Source organism: Podarcis cretensis (assembly GCF_951804945.1).
Source record: "Podarcis cretensis genome assembly, chromosome: 4".
NCBI lineage: Eukaryota > Metazoa > Chordata > Lepidosauria > Squamata > Lacertidae > Podarcis > Podarcis cretensis.
In genome coordinates this window covers 70,185,730-70,204,114 of record NC_137173.1, presented here as the reverse complement: position 1 = coordinate 70,204,114, position 18,385 = coordinate 70,185,730, and the positions used below count along the sequence as shown (strand labels likewise).

General features: G+C 43.7%; 1 protein-coding gene across 3 annotated transcripts in view; it reads left to right on the top strand.

Annotated features, from left to right (window-relative positions):
• Positions 1-6,559: 6,559 nt before the first annotated feature.
• TBL1X (transducin beta like 1 X-linked) overlaps positions 6,560-18,385 on the top strand; it is a 132,638-nt gene continuing 120,812 nt past the window's right edge. Inside the window, exon 1 of one of the 3 annotated variants that reach the window (XM_079972808.1) lies at positions 6,560-6,580. The gene's annotated coding sequence lies outside the window, so the exon portion shown is untranslated. Of the gene's footprint in view, positions 6,581-6,786; positions 6,841-7,902; positions 8,399-18,385 lie in introns of those variants that run through there. The other 2 variants (XM_079972807.1, XM_079972806.1) reach the window with 2 other exon arrangements.

The following is an 18,385-nucleotide window of genomic DNA, read 5'->3' as shown; positions in this document are numbered from 1 at the left end:
ACCAAAAATGGTTTGCAGCTATGAGCTGATTCAACATAGTGGCACTTATCAAATGGAACCAAGGGGCCAATCTCAGTGGCTATTGGCAAACATCACTTGAGTACAGTTAGGGCTCAGTCTTGAAACATCTTCACATAGGTTGGGTGCATTGTATAATAATCATGTGACCCATGCTTCCCTGAGAGTTTTTGCCTCGTTTCCTGCCATGTATTTCAAATGGTACACAGGGGGAGCATATTCCGATGTTGTAAGACCCACATGGGGACCTGCCTATATTGAAGTGGTTTTTCTGTGGCAACCTTGATATGAATGAAACATTTAAATGGGCCTAATATTTTCTGGAATTAAAATTATGGACGTTGTGCACGGTTGAAGCATAGAGAATAAGTGCAGTGTTCTAACACTTGATTATTTCAAACTGTGATCTTTAGCGACTAACTACAGTGGGACCTCGGGTTACAGATACTTCAGGTTACAGACTCTGCTAACCCAGAAATAGTACTTTGGGTTAAGAACTTTGCTTCAGGATGGGAACAGAAATCGTGCGGGGGCGCAGCGGCAACGGGAGGCCCCTATTAGCTAAAGTGGTGCTTCAGGTTAAGAACAGTTTCAGGTTAAGAACGGACCTGCAGAATGAATTAAGTTCTTAACCCGAGGTACCACTGAGAGCCAGTGTGGTGTAGTGGTTAAGAGCGGTAGTCTCGTAATCTGGTGAACCGGGTTCGCGTCCCCGCTCCTCCACATGCAGCTGCTGGGTGACCTTGGGCCAGTCACACTTCTCTGAAGTCTCTCAGCCCCACTCACCTCACAGAGTGTTTGCTGTGGGGGAGGAAGGGAAAGGAGAATGTTAGCCGCTTTGAGACTCCTTAGGGTAGTGATAAAGCGGGATATCAAATCCAAACTCTTCTCTTCTTAGTTGCGATCCTCTAATTTTGGTCAGCTTATAAAAGATCAGTGGGTAACACCAATAAATTCCCATGCATGAGTCACATTTCCCCTCTTCCTTCCTTCCTTTCCACCAAACATGACAATTGACTATAGAACCGGGGGTGGTGCATGCAGCATTCCCAGATGAGTCCTGTCCTGTGTCCTGAAGGAGATGGCATAATTGCATATTCTGAGTGTGAATGCTGATTGGCTGTGATAGCGTAGTCATGTACTAGCCCTGGTCTCCTAGCCAATGACCTCATCCAACAGCACCATTCCCTCTGCCAGGTCCTGGCACACAGCAGATAGGTTCTTTAAGATACAGTGGCCTTTATCGTTTTATTAAGTTTTGTCTCTTTGGGACTCGATTTCGCTTTTCATTACTCCTTGTGGTCAACTTCAGTTACAAGCACTATAACTGTTGTGAGTGGCCAGATTTAGACTTGGGCACCTCCCATTAAAAGCCTGAGAAGGACCTCACAGAATAGCTTGAACTCATAGCAAACAGTAGGAAGCGAGATGGGCCAATGGTTTGACATTGAATAAGTCAGCTTCATCTGTTCAAGTTTGGGAGGAAGTAGGATTTAATGAAATTTTTTGAAATATTGGTTTAAACAAGGCTTGATGTTAGGCAATACTTCCTAACTAACAGACAAGATGTCAGCAGGGCAGGCAGACTGAGGGGATTGTGAAATCTTTGCCCTTGAAGGAAAGATTAGACAGGAATTTTTCAGGAATGCTTCATATTTCTTAAGAAAAGACATTGGACTAAATGAGTTTTAGGTTCTCTTGCATCTCTGACTTTGTTAACTTTCTTTTAAAACTCTGAGGATTCTTTGCCTTTGAAATAAAATTAAAAAGAAAGGAACCTATTGATTTTGGGTAGGTGTTGGATGGAACTAAGCCAAGCACGTATCTGTTTATTATTATCATTAGTGATGTTTGTGGTTCTTTGTTAATGTAAGGTTTTTTAAAAAAGTGTTGTGAATGTTGAAAAGCAAAGAAGAGAGTTGAGAAAGGTAGTTTATTAAAATGAAGCTGTGAATGCAAGTCTCCCACACAAATCCATTTATGAGCAATAACAATTATCTTGTTAGATTTCCCCCCAAATTTGAGTTGGATGACTTGATTGGAACTATAATTGTCACCCTCCTTCTTAGTTCCTTCGCTTTCATAAAAATTGCACCTAGATTTCAGTTCTAAAATGGCTGTTTTAGTTGCACCTCTGAGGATGCTTTAACAACTAGATCAAATCTTTAATAACAAGAGGAGCATCTAAAGGAAATGAACCTGAGGAGATGCAGGTACCTTTGAGATTTGAACAGGCATAGTGGATAAAATGTTGGATTTGGACCAGAGAGACTTGAAGTCAATTCAACCACAACTGCACATGCATAGCCTATAGTTAGTGACAGCCTAGGTTTTTCTGCAGCCTCCCTTTCAGTTCTGGGGTACTTTGTGACCATGGACCACAGCCCTCCCTGTCCCCTCTTTTCCCAGTGACTTTCATCAGTCAATCCCCTAAACCAGCAATATTCACTATGACTTGGATCCTAAGATTAGAATTCAGAAATTTGTGGAAGTAAAGTTTCCATTCCCCCCTTCTACCTGTAACTTCAGAAAAAACAAGGAAAAGGTCAGAAGACCTCCATGCTGAACAATGTGGAATGGTATCTCTGAAGGGAGGCTTATGGAGGAGGAAGGGCAGGGAAACATTCCTTCCAGAAACTTGGATCCTGACATAAGTTGACTTATGTCAGGATCCAAGCCTCCACACCCTATTCCACATGGTTCAGTAAAGGCCCCTGACCCTCTAGAGAGGCGTTTTGTAGGATGGAGGTGACTCCTTGTTATCTTAGGATAAGCATATAGCTACACTCCCGAAGGGTGCAGAAAAATCACATTTCCCCCTGACAGTTTCTCTCTTTGAAGGTTTTCTAGAAACACCTATCTATTCCAATTTCCTGAGATTTAAAAATAGAGTTTTGACACAGTGCTTTAAAAAGGGGGTGGGGAATTGGGAGGGAGGGAACGATGTACACAAGAGGTGTAATTCCCCATTGCCCTACAAATCATAGAATTGTACAGTTGGAAGGGACCTGAGGATCATATAGTTCAACCCCCAGCAATGCAGGAATACGCAGTTGTCCCATACGGGTATCGAACCTGTAACCTTGGCATTATCAGCACCATGCTCTAGCAAATTTAGCAATCTGGGCTGACTTATCCTTGTGCCAAATCTCCAGAAACTTTTTTAAAAAAAAACTTGTGGAATTTAAGAGTCAGTTAAATCATGTCTTCTGAGAGTTGTTTGAGGGTACCTTCTGAAATATTAAACTCTCTGGGGGTGAGGAATCATATGCTTAGCTCAGGGCTTTCAATCATGGCCTGTGTGGCCACTAATGAACACTATTGTATTGCCCTTTAAATACATATAAGCTTATGAATGGCGGAAAATCAGTAATAATAACACTCTGCAAGGGTGAATTTGTCTGGTTATGTAGAGCTGATTGCATAAGACAGAATTTATACATATCTAAGGAGGCTGGAATCATGGGGCTTATTTAGCATAGCACACTTCAAATCACCCCTAGAATGAAAGCGATTCAATCATTTTCTGCTACCTCGGGTTTTTTAATCAAGGGTTTCCTGAATTTTTGTTTTATCTGTCTCTATTACTTAATAAAACAGGAACGTTAAAAATGAGATACTTATAATGTGATCACAGCATATGTTTCTTTCTTGTTTCTAGGCTCTCCTGCCTACGAGAAACTCACTTTGAAAGAAATCTCCAGTGGTTGGTCGGCTGTTAGTCTGGCAAAAGGGCATTGGTGCAGTATTTACTTTAATGTATATATTAGAAACATAAGGTTGGGAAAGATAATAGGAGATTAGGCTATTCCCATGCGTCTCCTAGACAGCCATCTTTTTGAAGTCCTCCCTAATGTGCCTGCTAATTTAACCATATAGGTACTGAGTCTTTCAAAAATAACAAGCCCTGACAGGTTTGGCTTCAGACATTATTGGCTGCCTCTGTGTTATGTCATGACAATTTGTTATTGGCAGTAAGTTCACAAGCTGCTGTTTCTTTGCATTCCTCTGTGCTCTTTGGTAAATGCAGTTTGCCGTGCCGAAGCATGTTGTCCCCTTCTCTGCTTATAACTTCCTGTAACCCATAGCACACGTTTTCAAGTGATAAGTTAATTCACTTTAAAAAAATTAAAAAGTCTCTGTGAATGCCATGTACGCAGAGCTATGATCATGTTTCTACTTAAGCACACAAAGAGACGCTTTAAGGTTTTGAAGGATCTAATTTTAAATAATGTGGGTGTCACAGATTCCACCGCTGACACCATATGTTATGGATTCGTGTTGCTGCCAACCATATGTCAAAAGCCCTCACAGGTTTTCAGCCTGGGGGCTGTGATCGGGTATTACTGCCATCATTGGAAGCATTCTTTTTAAGCAGTCATTTTAGAAGCCTGGAATAAACACGGGCTTGGTTCATACGTTTGCCAGGGCAGCTCACTCCCATGCTGCCTCATATTATCTGAATAACTGCATCACATGGGACAGGGCAATCCCATCAGGGGTTTCTGCTTCAGCACGGTCCTTTTCTGGAATGCAGCCCTACTGATGTCCAAATAACAGAAACTGCTTTCATGTGTGTAACATGTGGAGGGGAACTGCTAGTAGAGCAGGCCTGTGGGGCTCCACCTCTGCTCCTGATTCTACATTTTCATAAGGGCCTTCTCGGTAGTGGCGCCCACCTTGTGGAATGCCCTCCCATCAGATATCAAGGAAATAAACAACTATCTGACTTTTAGAAGACATCTGAAGGCAGCCCTGTATAAGGAGATTTTTAATGTTTGATGTTTTATTGTGCTTTTATTTATGTTGGGAGCCGCCCAGAGTGGGCAGGGTATAAATAAATAATAATAATTATCATTATTATCGCACCCCAAAATTGTTTCATAGATGAAAGCTTGTGCACATGGGCTTCTCCTTGCAGATGTTCAGACCCTAGCATGTATTCTACCACTGATCTATGACAACAGCATCCCTATTCTCCTAGATTGTTCTGTGTTCAAGCTCCAAGAACCTGCAGTCCTATCTATATGACCCTCCAGTGGGCAGAATCAGCACAAGACCAAGAATTGTGCCCCCATATTTTAATGTTCTTTGCTTGCTTCTATCAGGGCAGCTAACCCTTTTTTCCTCTTTTGGCCTGGGAGCCACATTCACCCTTGGCCAACTTTCCTAGGGCAGCATGCCAGCAGTTGCGTGGTCAGAAATGGGTGACCACATCCCACATTTTTAACAAGCACATTGCACATCTGCAAACATCCTCCTCTTCAGCTGATCTGTACAGATGACTCAGGAAAAGGTAATTAGCCTCTCCACCCATGTTAGTCCTATGTCTACTGTTAAAATGTTGTTGTTGCTGCTGCTGTTGTTGCTACAGGCAATAGAAATATTATTGGGGAGGGGGTAGATCAGATCCCTGGGCTGCCTGTTAGTCACCCGATTTATGTTCATGTGACGCTAGCTGCTATGAAATGGCAATAGTATTATATACATTGTGTTTTCAAAAGTATCAGATTCTACATCCTAAATCAAACAACAGGTTCCAGGATTATTATTTTTTTTTTTGGGGGGGGGAGAAAGTCATGTGCTTTAATTGAATGTACTTTAAATGTTTGGTGTGGATCTGCCTGGAGTAATACTGCTGTTTCCGTCATGCAGAGAAAGAAACATTTGAGCCAGAGGGACCATTTAGCACCTTAGAGGTGATCAGTGAGAGCACATCCTTTAAAATACACAGAGCTTATACAAATTGCCATTAGGGAACTGTGTGATGATCCCATCTGCACGTATATTATTTTGTTCATAAAGCTACAGCCAGGGGGCTGTTCCATACGGGAGCTTTCATCACACCTAAGACACATGCTAATATTGATATATGGTTAATATTTGCCTGAGCTGCATATCAGTAAGGTTATGCACACTTATTTGGAAGCAAATTCCACTGAAAGCAACGGGACTTGCCTCCAAGTAAATGTGAATGAAACTCACAGCGTTTATTTTATCATTACAGTTATACCTCACCTTTCCTTCAAGGAGCTCAAAGTGACACACACGCTTCTTCATGCTTTCCCGTTTTATCCTCATAACAACCCAGTGAGGTAGGTTAGGCTGAGAAATAGTGAGCAGTCCAAGGTGACCCAGTAAAGTTAATGTATGAGCAGCGATTTGAACGTTAGTCTCCCCAGGCCTAGTATGACACTCTAATAACTGTATCATACTAGCTCCTTAAAATTAGCCCTCCCTTCCTTATTACCCCTCCCCCATTAATCTACACACGCCAGCCATATGTTTGTATTCACTTCTGATCCTAGCAGTTTTTTTGAATTTCTCTGCCTTCCCACAGTAATCAACAAATCCCACGTTTAAAGCATGAGGGTTTTTTTCCTCTCTGCGCAGCTAATCTAGAGTGTGTGGTAGCAGAAGAATGTGTCACAGTAATGCAGAGAGCTGTAATGATGTCAACTTGTTATTTACTTTCCAAATCTGAATGACTGAGCAAGGCGAAAGGAGAATCAATCAGCCACAATGTGACCCTGCAGGCGGAAAAAACAGAGCACTCTCGCCAGTAAGAGGTTGGGGGATGGGAGGCACATGTAACCAGGGCAATGTTGCATCATTTACTTGCATTGCTTTTTGTACTGCTCCCTTTTCCACCCCCTTCGGATTGAATGTTATAGTTCAGTATGAAGCTGTAGGAGCCTAGAGAAAAATAAGGAAAGGGGGGCTAATTTAATACAAAAGAACATCAACATCTGCTTTAAAGGGCTGAATGGCAACTCATACATAATAAAACCTATTCTGCTGAATCACAATTATGGAGACAGTGTAAGTCCATATTTTAATGTGGTATAATGATTGCATAGAAGCAGTGGTTTTAAATCACTCAGAAAGTATATAGGGAATATATTACGTGTTGTTTCTTGTCTTTATTAGGTGAACTCCCAATTATATAATATTTTATTTGCAAAAGCATTCATTGTGTTCTGATTTCCATTGCTAGGTGACATTTAAAATGAGACAAAATCGGTGCGGGACTTTGTGGCTCAGTAAAGAGGAAATAACTTTACAAAAAAGGGGGGAGAAACTAGAAATAAATAAAAAGAGTGGATCCGTCTGGCAGCTTAAAGGGGAGTCTTGTGCATTACTTCTTTGTAGTTATGTAAATGACGGAAAGTAGATGCTAAATTTAGTTCTGTTCGTCGACTTAAAAACCTGGTGAACTGTTCCAATTCCATTAGCATCATGATCCTTTCCACCCCTCCCCCTATGAACCGATCGCAGTGAAAATAATGTTGACCGGGGGGGGGGGGAAACAAAACAAAAAACAATTGACAGGGATACAGCCACGAAGCAAACGTAGGCTTTGCTTTTTCTTTTCTTTTCTTTCTACCTTTGGTCCATTTTTTGCTGACTCCAGGGGGTTAACATTTCAGTCGAATGCCAGAGCGGGGGAGGGGCGGGTGTTGCTGTGTGTGTTTTGTTTTCGGGGGAACAAAACAACCTTTTCAATAATCCCCTCCAAGTGACTAAGGAGTTACTTCGGGACACAGAAGCATCCCGGGAGGGGTGTGTGTGTGCTGGTGCTGGCATTGGTTGGATGTTTGGAGGTAGGTATCGGTGTTCTCTCCGAGGGGAGGTTTGCAAATCACGAAGACCGAGCAGAAATATAGGCACACAACACCGCCCCCCCCCCATGCGTAGAGATCCAAATGCGGATCTCCCCACCTCCCTCCAGGAGCTGTCTCGAAGGGCTGTCCCCCCCGCGCATGTGTTTGTCTGCTTCGCCTCCGTGTGTGTGTGTGTGTGAATGTGTGCCTGGGGAGGAACACTCTCCTAGGTCATATCAAAATAAAAGGAAAAAAATTCCTTCCTCTCCTAGGACTTACACCCACACCCACCCACCACCCCAAGCGCTCTACAACTGCTTATGAAGTAGCGAGCTGCAGCACCTCCTGACCGCAATTCCGCACCCAGAAAAAAAAACTTTCCATTGCCCTCGCCCCACTCCCTCCCCGGGAACTTCCTCTGGGGCCCCGCTGCCCGGTTGTGTGTGTGTATTGTGCGCGCGCTTGTGTGTGTGTGGTGTATATGTGGAGCAGCAGCAGCAGCAGCAGCAGCAGGAGAAACGGGGAGAGCCGGGCGCGCGAGGGCTGCCGGAGCTTTGCCGCCGCCGCCGTCGTCGTCGCCGGCCTGCACGCTTTCGGGACCTGGGCAGAGCCGGAGAGGAGTGCCAGTCCTGCCGCCGCCGCCGCCGCCACCACCACCATGGAGTGCAAGTGAGAGAGGAAGTCCGCCCGCCTTATGTGTGCTTTTGCAGAAGTTGAGGCTTCCCCGCTGTTGCTGCCCGGAGCGCGAGCGGGGCCTTCGGCGCGCGCCCACCGAGGTGAGTTGCCCGGGGGGGGGGGGACTTCTCTCTCGTGTGTGTGTGTGTGTGTGTATTTGTGTCTATATATATATATCTATATGTGCACCTCGGCGCCTGTTTGCCATATTTCCTAGCGTGGCTCCCAACTTCCTCGTGCTTCCACCCCTCCCCCCACCCTTTGCAGCATTGTTGCTCTTGGGAGGGTTGTTGTTGTTGTTGTTGTTGTTATTGTGGTGTGCTTGCGCCTCATACGGAGGTGCCTGGCTTCCCTCTCCCCCCTCTTTTATTTATTTTGGTTTTTCTTCCGCGCTATGTGTGTGTGTGTGTGTGTTTCTTGGCACCCCCCTTCCCCCCACCCCAGGGTGACTTGGTTGGTTGTGTGTGTTGTTGTAAGTCCCCGAACGGTTTGTTGTTTTCGAAAAAGAGGCTCGGGCTCTGGGCTTTGGACTCCGAATGGATCGATTTGTCGAAAAGTATTGGCTGTGGTGGGGGAGGGGAAGGAGAGAGAGAGAGGCGCCCGCCTTCGCTGCTCTCTCGCCTTTATCCTGCCGTGTGTGTGGGGGGGAAGGGGGGTGTCTCAGACGATCTGGGGGTGTTGTTGTTGTTGAGAGGGGTGGGCAAAAACTAGGGTGCTGGGTGTGTCTTTTAAGTTGGGTGGGTGGGGGGAGGGGGAAGCGAGATCGCCCCACTGTAAAACGGTGTAGATAGGAGTTTGCATAAGCCTCGGCGTGGGGGAAGGGAATCCCATTCATCTCCAGGGCTTGAATCAGCAAGCTGTGGAGTTCATTGCTGTGGGAGGGGGGAGGGGCAGGTTTGATCCAGCAAAGGGGATCTGCTCTCTCAATTGATTTGGGTAGTAAGTAGTGTCCATAACCTGGACGCTTTGATCAGTAAGGGGGAATATTCAGGGTGCATTGTGTTATCAACCAATGCCCTGTTTATGTTTGTGGGTGTTTTAAAGGCAACCTGTTGCATCCTAGGAGTGTTCCCTTTTTTAATAATTGCCCCTGTCTAGCTAATGTTACCAACACCATTTGCTATGTCTCCCCCTTTTATCTTGTCTACATACGCACAAACTGTTTTATTCTTTTATCTAAGCTGCTGACCTAATATTTTGATTTTAATTGGGTGTGAGGGCAAATTGTTGTTGCAGAGTGCTGCTCAGCTAATGACCCCTTGGCCTACTTAATTACATACTGGGTTCTCAAGACACATAAATGCCTGGCACGCCCCTCCCCCACCTTCTCAAAAGTTTTCTTTAAGACATACAGCTGCAAGAAGTTGCATATGTATGTGTGTGTTGTGTGTATATCCATATCTGTATACATACACAATGCTTAAAGAGCACAGCATATTCAAACAAGTGTTTTAGAAGCTGCTCCTACAATATATTTGCATGTACATTGGTTTTACAAATTCACAAGATAAAGATCCTCCTGCCCTAAAAGCCAATAAGAAAACGGCCAGATAAAAGGTTGTTTTGTTGCCAGATGGCTGTGATAATAAATACTGAGGGCGAAATAGGATTTGTATATTGCATTTTCGCTTTATAATGTTCTTAAATGCTACCTATGCTGTTCCAGTAAGAAAAAACAGAAAGTAAGTCATGCATGCAGAACTACTTCTGTGCCAGATTTAAGGCCACATCTTTCCTACCTTGACCCATTTATTAGTTAACCTTAAACCAAGTGTTTTCCTACAGCAGAGACAAGGTTAATGCATTAAACCTTTATTGCCACATGACTGCACATGGTGGATTTACACCCCTCCTTTAGCCCATACCTAAGGAGACTCTCTAAACCATTTTTTCAAAATGGAATTCTAATCCATCTTTTTGTGATCCTAAACATACTGTGTCCCAAGACCATGGCCTTGATTATGCAACACATACAGGAAAATCTGAGGTTGTTAATTTGCTGGTTTTTCCAAAACAGCCAGTGAGCAGGAGGTTTGTTTACATGTTTAGTGAATCCCAGTGGTCTTCTAGCTTCAGCTTCTTGCTAGCTATTTTGGGTCACTACTAGAGCTTTGTGTGAATGGCTTGATCAAATGCCACTCACTTACCCAAGCTGCTGCAATGATACTGTTTATAGTCTCGTATCATTTTAACCTTGGGTTTGTCTGAATGATTATCTGTGGCTGAAGAGAGCTTGTTTTCATTTGTCACTGCAGAGTATGTAAGCAATACTATGATTCCATAAATATTTTAAATCAAATAGTACCATATAGCTGTCAGTTTAGCTCATTGCTACCTCCAGTGTATCCCTCAGAAAGCAATCCTGTGCACACTTGTTTGAGAACAAGCTCCATTAAATTCGATGGGACTTATTTTGAAGTACATGAATAGAAATATACTGTGAATTTTTTATTTTTTTTAATCTATTGTCAAAGATTGTGATCCTCAACTCACTCAGCTAGGAGCAGGGATGGGAAACCTAAGGCCCTCCAAACGTTGCTGAACTGTAACTCCCATGATCCTTGACCATTGGTTATCAGACTGGGACTTATGGGCATTGGAGTTCAGCAATATCTAGAGGGCAGCAGGTTCCCCACCCCTCCACTATAAAATAAGTCTTGTTTGCTTCCAAGTAAACAAACATTGTATTGCACTGCACAAAGTTTCAGGATCTTCCACCTTATGAGAACATATATTGTGCACATGATAATTTGAGTGGAATGGTGAAACAAATTGGATCACTCTTGGAAAACAAGTCTACTTTAATATTGAAAACATACTGGATCTTTCTTAGCATTAAATTGGCAGAGGTTTTAATAAAAGAACTGCTCATCTAGCCCAGCACCCTTTGAACTTTAAATAAAGTTAAATAAAGGGTGAACTTACTTAAAACAATAGTTTGCTGATGCTGCTCCATTAAACTTCAGACCTACTTGTCTTATCTTTGGAGAGTTAAAAAAAAAAAAGTCCCAAGTGCCCAGTTCATAAGAAAAGGATAGGCATATTCACCAGTAGAATGCCATCTTTATGGTGAAAATCCCATAAACATGGCACTGGCAATCATAGTGGCAGCCAATCCAGTTTAATACAGTGGTACCTCGGGTTAAGAATTTAATTCGTTCTGGAGGTCCCTTCTTAACCTGAAACTGTTCTTAACCTGAAGCACCACTTTAGCTAATGGGGCCTCCCACTGCCGCTGTGCCACCGCTGCACGATTTCTGTTCTCGTCCTGAAGCAAAGTTCTTAACCCGAGATACTATTTCTGGGTTAGGGGAGTTTGTAACCTGAAGTGTCTGTAACCTGAAGCGTCTAATCCGAGGTACCACTGTACTGAAGTTGTTAATAAGGGCTGTGCTGGGATTGCAATCCCTTGGTGCCCTCGGAATAAGTTACGTCTGAGACCATAGAGTTCCAAGGCATTCTCCACTTGGCCCCGGATCAGAGAATCATAGAGTTGGAAGGGACTGTAAGGATTGCCTAGTCCATGGGTAGGCAAACTAAGGCCTGGGGGCCGGAAATGGTCCAATTGCCTTCTAAATCCGGCCAGCAAGCGGTCGGAATCAGCATGAGTAGAATGTGTGTGTTTATTTAAAATGCATCTCTGGGTTATTTGTGGGGCATAGGAATTCGCTCACCCCCCCAATATAGTCTGGGCCCCCGCAAGGTCTGAGGGACAGTGGACTGGCCCCCTGCCAAATCCCCTGCAATGCAGGAACATGCAGCCATCCCATACGGGGATCGAACCTGCAAACCTTGGCGTTCTCAGCACCATGCTATAACAAACTGAGCTATCCAGGCTGACAAAATTGAAATCCCTCAATGTTGTGAGGAAGAGTGGAGGCAAGCTACCTCTGTGCCCTGTCGTGGTCGCCATTGCCCTCTGTGTGCTGAAGGTATAACTTCTGAAGAAGAAAGCCTCAGCTATGCATACCATTTTTTTTTTGTTTATGTTTACAGTATTTTGATACGTTTATATATCTTGCCTTTATTTCCTGAGCGACTCAGAACCCTAGAAAATCAGGTGGCTGGGCTGTTGGAACTGGCACTCTCACCCTTGCTTTCTCTTCTTGTCTGAGGGATCAAGAATGCCTGAATAGGGCTTAGGTTGCTTTGTGTAAACTCACTGTAGTTTCTGAGGAAACATTTACATGCTATGCTTGCTTACTGTAATAAATATATTTGCTTTCCATTTTTATAGCATTTGGACCATTACATGTGGATATGTTTGTGGTTTTCTGCTCATTGTATTTGCAGCGCAAGATCACAGAGGGGTTAATTGTGTTCCCAAAGGATAATGCGGGGGATTCTGGGGTTCTGCTTTACAGTGGACACGGGTTGCGAACGTGATCCGTGCGTCTGCATGGGTTGCAATTTGGCGCTTCTGCGCATGCGCAAAACACGATTTAGTGCTTCTGTGAATGTGCGAGCGCCGAAACCCAAAAGTAACCCGTTCCGGTACTTCCGGGTTCGGTGTGATGCGCAACCCGAAAACGCACAACTTGAAGCGCCTGTAACCCAAGGTATGACTGTACTTACATCTGAGCTTATACTGTTATTATGGTATATGTTTGAGAAATGGGCCTGTGTTCCTGAGCTTCTGTTTACTTCTACAAGTAAACCCCGAAGGCCCAGGACTGCGTATCTTTGTATGAATTTTTATTTTTAAATCCAGTCGCGATGGTACTGTATTTTTCGCCCTATAGGACGCACCGCCCTACAGGACGCACCGTCCCATAAGGCGTACCTAGTTTTTTGGGGGGGAAATAAAGGGGAAAAAATTTATTCCCCCCCCCAGGTGTGGGGCTGGGGCGGGGGAAGCTCGAGTTTCCCCTGACCCCAGCCCCCAGAACAGGCAACTCTCCGCAAGCCGTGGGGGCCCGACGCCGGGCTCCTGCGCCTTGCGGAGAGCCGCGCGAAGTCTGGGCGTGCTGAGCTTGTTACCATCATTTTCACCTGTGTAAACCTTCTAGGATCACCTGTTTCACTGCATGTTATGTGGCGCTCCCTTGAAAGCGGTTCAGGAACTGCAGTTAATCCAAAATGGCCTTGCCCGGCTCCTGACGGAAGGAGGGTTTTAACTTGACCTTCTGTGTGATAGCAGTTGGCTTCCAGTTGGCTTCAAGGTCCTTTTCAGGAAGCGTAAAATAGATCCAGGATAGAACTCTCCTCCCACTAAAATCTGATAAGGAAGCTTTGTTGTGGCCCTGACATTAGCTGTTTTGTATGGTAGGAAATGTTAACAAAATTACATAGTCAGAATTGCAGTAATAGTGTGGCAGCTGTTTAAGACAGTAGTGATGCTCTGACGATAGGAGAACTGGATAGCTCAGTTGGTGGGAGGCTGGCGCTGATAAAGCCAAGGTTGCAGGTTCAGTCACCATATGGGAGAGCTGCATATTCCTGCATTGCAGAGGGTTTGACTAAATGATCCTCTACAGTTCTATGATTCTATGACTAGAAACACAACACAGCCATATTTGGTCTCTAAAGCTGGAACGATATGTCGCTGGGTAACTTCTGTTTGCAAACCACCAGCCACCATTTATTTTCTGCAAAGTGGTATCTAGTGGAGATGATTTGTGGCAGAGACGTGGTGGCAGGAGGAATGTTTGCCCACCATCCCTGCCCACTGCTTTTCCTACTGTAATCTCACCTCCCCGAGGAGTTTTCTTTCTGTCAGGGTAGTTGTTGTTTGTTAATTTCTTGCCTACTCTTCCCCAGAAGGTCCCAGGACGGGTTACAACAAATAAAAAATACTGAAAACGGTGAAAACAAATCACTGTCAAGAGAATAGGGTGGGTCCTAAAGTATATATTTCAATCAGTGGCTCCCAGCGAATGTCTAGAGAGCACTGTCCATTTGGACTCTTTTCTTCACACTTGCATGTACTTGAGATGTAAAGATGTCAGTTATTTTCCACATTACTGCATTTCAATTGCTGTGTTGGCTTCAAGTGATATCTTTTGTTTGACCAATCCACATACCTCTGAAATTCTGCTACCTTTCTTTCCCAAAACTTGTAGACTCATGTGCCAAAAGTGAACCCCATAAAGCAGGGATGGGGTACTTGTGGGTCCCCAAATGTTGTCGGACCCCCAACTCTCATCAGTCACAGCCAGCGTTTGTAGCCCAGAAATATTTGAATGGTCACAGGTTCCTCAACCCTGCCACAAAGGGTCAACCTACATTTTGTAGCCCATCCTATCTGGAGTGGCAACTTCTGTCTAGTATTGTTATAAAACATGTAACAAGTCACATTTTTTGCCCACTCATTTCAACTCCCCATCATATTGCCTCACTATTTTTGTGGGAGTGGTGGTAAAAATCCGCATTGGAATTCTGTTGTTGCCAAGACCACTCTCCCTGGGAAAAGAATACATTTTCTGGCATTTTCCCTTGTACTTTTTGGCTGTTCGTAGTTTTCATTACTATTTTAATGTACATTCTGGTTGTGCTCCAGCCTTATTTGAAGTATGGGGGAGCAGAAATCTGCCTCTGACACTTGTGAGCAGTCTCATATTTTCCATATTTTTTTATCATGAGGCAAGATGGAAGTAATTTTGTAAACTATTTTTCAGCTAGTAAATTGAGTGTCTTTCCTTCACTTGCCTATTTTTAGTTAGAAGGAAATAGCTGACCTCCTTACAGTAAGAACCCAATTCCCATGGGTACAATTTATAGGTTTATATCAAATGGCCTACTTGGACAACTTGGTTGAACAAGAACAAGAACAACAACAACAGTTGTGGTGGAACTACATTTTTTTTCCCTTTTAGTAATAATTGCCTGCTCTGCAAAATGTTTTTTGTTTTAGTTCTTGAGAGGAATATATGGAAGGGTAAATATTACTATGGGATGTGTATTCTCTCTCTCTCTCTCTCTCTCTCTCTCTCTCAGAACTGCTTATTATATAACTGTTATACGGTATTTGTATAAAACGGTGAACACAGTAAAGAATCTTCCTGTATAAATAAATCTCTTTTTGAGGGCCACTGTAAGTCACCTACTGAATTATGTTACCCTGAAAATGCAAAAAAACCCATGACATACTGCAAAGGGAGAATGTTAGACATCTCTGTATTTTAACTGAGAATACAGAAATTTTAAGGGGAATGTATAATATCAAAATATATAGCAGCAAAACCTCATAGTAGTTCCATGCTGTTCACTCAGGAGTAAACCCTACGGGGGCTCAGTTGGGTTTACTTCCAAGCATGCCTGGGATTGTTTCCACTGGTCCTATAACTTTATCTGACTTCTCTAAGAATTATTATTTTTGGAACACTTCTTAATATTTAGCCAAAATAAATGGAATAAAAAGTGTTTCAGTTCACCCCTGGCACATGGCAACATGCATGAACTATACAGCACAGACATTGTGCTGTAGGGCGTAGTTTGGGGTAGAGTGTGGTAATCATGTTTATAGAATCATAGAATTTCGAAGTTGGAAGGAACTCTGATGTTCATCTACTCCAACCCCCTGCAATGCAGGAATCTCAACTAATGGCCGCCCAACCTCTGCTTAAAAACATTGAATGAAAGACGGTCTACAGTCTCCCAATCTGTTAATGTTATCTTGAATCCCGATTCTGCCTTCTGTGGCATTGGGAAAGGAAAGAAGTGTTGAAAGTATTGATAAGAAGGTTGCATAAACCAGTTTTATTTCAAATTCATTTCCAGGATGGAATTTACCTTTTTTCTCATCATTTGGTTGGTGAGGATTTCATCCAGCTGTTCCCCACCACAACCTCAAAATCCCTTTCCTGGTCAGCCACTGCCAGCTCATTCCAAAACAAAGAAGCTGAAATATGTTGCAGACTCTGCCAAGCTCTCTGCTGGAAATCACTTGGTCCTGAAATTGGGGCAGAAATGTTTCCTAGCCATTAAAAACCATTGTGGAGGTTCATTTCCTAATGTCACTGCCCTTAAACCCCAGTAAATAACAACACACGGAGACATTCTGCCCCTTCACTGTCCCTGCTGCCTAGAATATAGGGGCCATTCTCAAAACAACATCAGCAGCAGCAGCAATAATAGATTAGTTACTTTGTCTTATTGTATGCTGATTTGAATACATTACAGAGAAATGGCTAATAAGCTTAATTCATAAGTATTACAACATTTTCACATGTAGCCTTGAATTCTAGGGAAAGTTAACGGAAGTACATGGAAGAAAAGCTTCCTGCATCTTTTCTGTACAACTGCCTGCACATATCCACCCCATAAACCTATCTGGAGGTTTAGGAAGATCTCCTTAACAAGGAGTGCCAGAGGACAGCTGAATTACATCCAGTTTTGGCAGCTTTCTCCCACTGTGTCCCATCTTCTAAGTGATCCTCAAATGCTCTGTAGAGGCCTGCATTTGGAGGCAAAGGCACTCAGTGTTAGAAACTCAAGATATATAATCGAATTGCCAAATGGCAACTTACGGTCGCCACAATGGAATGTCTAGGTGCTTTTCCTGCAATGGGTATTATTATTATTATTATTATTATTATTATTATTATTATTATTATTTCATTTGTACAGACATACCTCATGCTACATTTGCTTCATGTTACGTTCTTTCAGGTTACGTCCCATGGCGACTCAGAAGTACCGGAAAGAGTTACTTCCCGGTTTCGCCGCTTGCGTATGCTCAGAAGCGCTAAACTGCGCTGCGCACCTGAGCAGATACGGCGCTTCAGGTTGCGCTCTTTTCATGTTGCGAACGGGCCTCCAGAACGGATCCCGTTCGCAACCAGAGGTACCACTGTATACTGCTTTATACTTTAAAGAAAAAAATCTAAAAGCGATTAAAAATCCAATAAACAATCCAGGATAAAACAAGTTCAAGCTTCAATGAAAATGTTTCAGATCCTTCTCGAAAAGGCATTTTGCTTCCCCCCGTCATCAGACTGGCATTCATGTGGTCGCAATTTGACCCGTGCCAATCACAAAATGTACCTGGTGCCTGGTTAATTTCTAGCTCTGCAGGCAGCCGAGGGGAAGAAGGGAACTGTAAACATTTCTTCCACCATTTTAGGCTCTAAGACATTGTCTCCCCATCCCTTTGTGCCCTCCACTATGCTTCTGAAGGCCTACAGTAGATAGGCTGCCTTGTCCCTTTTGAAGTAACTTCAGTTGACCATGTACACCTGCAGACATTGTTAGTTTGTCCACCTGTGAACAGTGTTAAGGCCCTACCATGTACTCTTAACTAGGTTAGACCCAGGCTTTGGGTAGTAAAACAAGTTCTCTGGAGTTCTCTGTCCACACTTGTCATCCTTGGGCAGCTGTGTGCCTAGCCATTCTGATGTCCCGCTCCAAGACATTTTGGAGAATTAAAAGGTACGCGCACCTCTGCCACCACCAGAAATGCTTACACTCAGAGCCTCACTGAGTAGGAGAGGGGCCCAGCAGCAGGCAGGTTTCTGAGGGTCCATTTAAGTCTGAAGCTGACCCTTTGAGTAGCAAGAAATATTTTTCAAGGAAGCTAAGCAAACAAGGAGAACAGTGCTCAAAGCCTTCCCATTTAGCTACAGCTCCATAGCATTCATGTTCACTCCTGGAAGCTACAAAACTAAGGCATACTCCATGTGGTATTATGTAGCCCCCTTCCCCAGGTTTTGGCAAGGCATGCTTCTGTGAAGCGTAGGACAATGCAAGCACTCATTACCTGGAATGAAAGGCTCTTCCATGTTGAAATCTGAGAACGCACCATACACGGTGGCTTGCCTGGCTGTGTCCCAGACTTGAAGTTTCCTTGAGGCCCAGGATCCCAAAACATTGTGCTCTGTATGTTGAAGTTAGCCTTTGGTCTTTGGAAGGTTTTGGTGTGCCAGGTCCTTCCATGGAGCTGCAGACATCTTCCGTTCCAGGAAGTGACCAGGCTAATGTCACCGTGTGCTTTGCTGAGCTAGAAGGTAGAAAAGGGTTGTATGAAAACTTATGAGAATTCGGTCTTGTATACATAGATCTGTCCTGATGCAGAGCTGAGAGCCTGATAGGAGATGGAGTATGTTCCTGCTACTTTTGATAAATTAAGACATAATTGTCATTGTAAATGA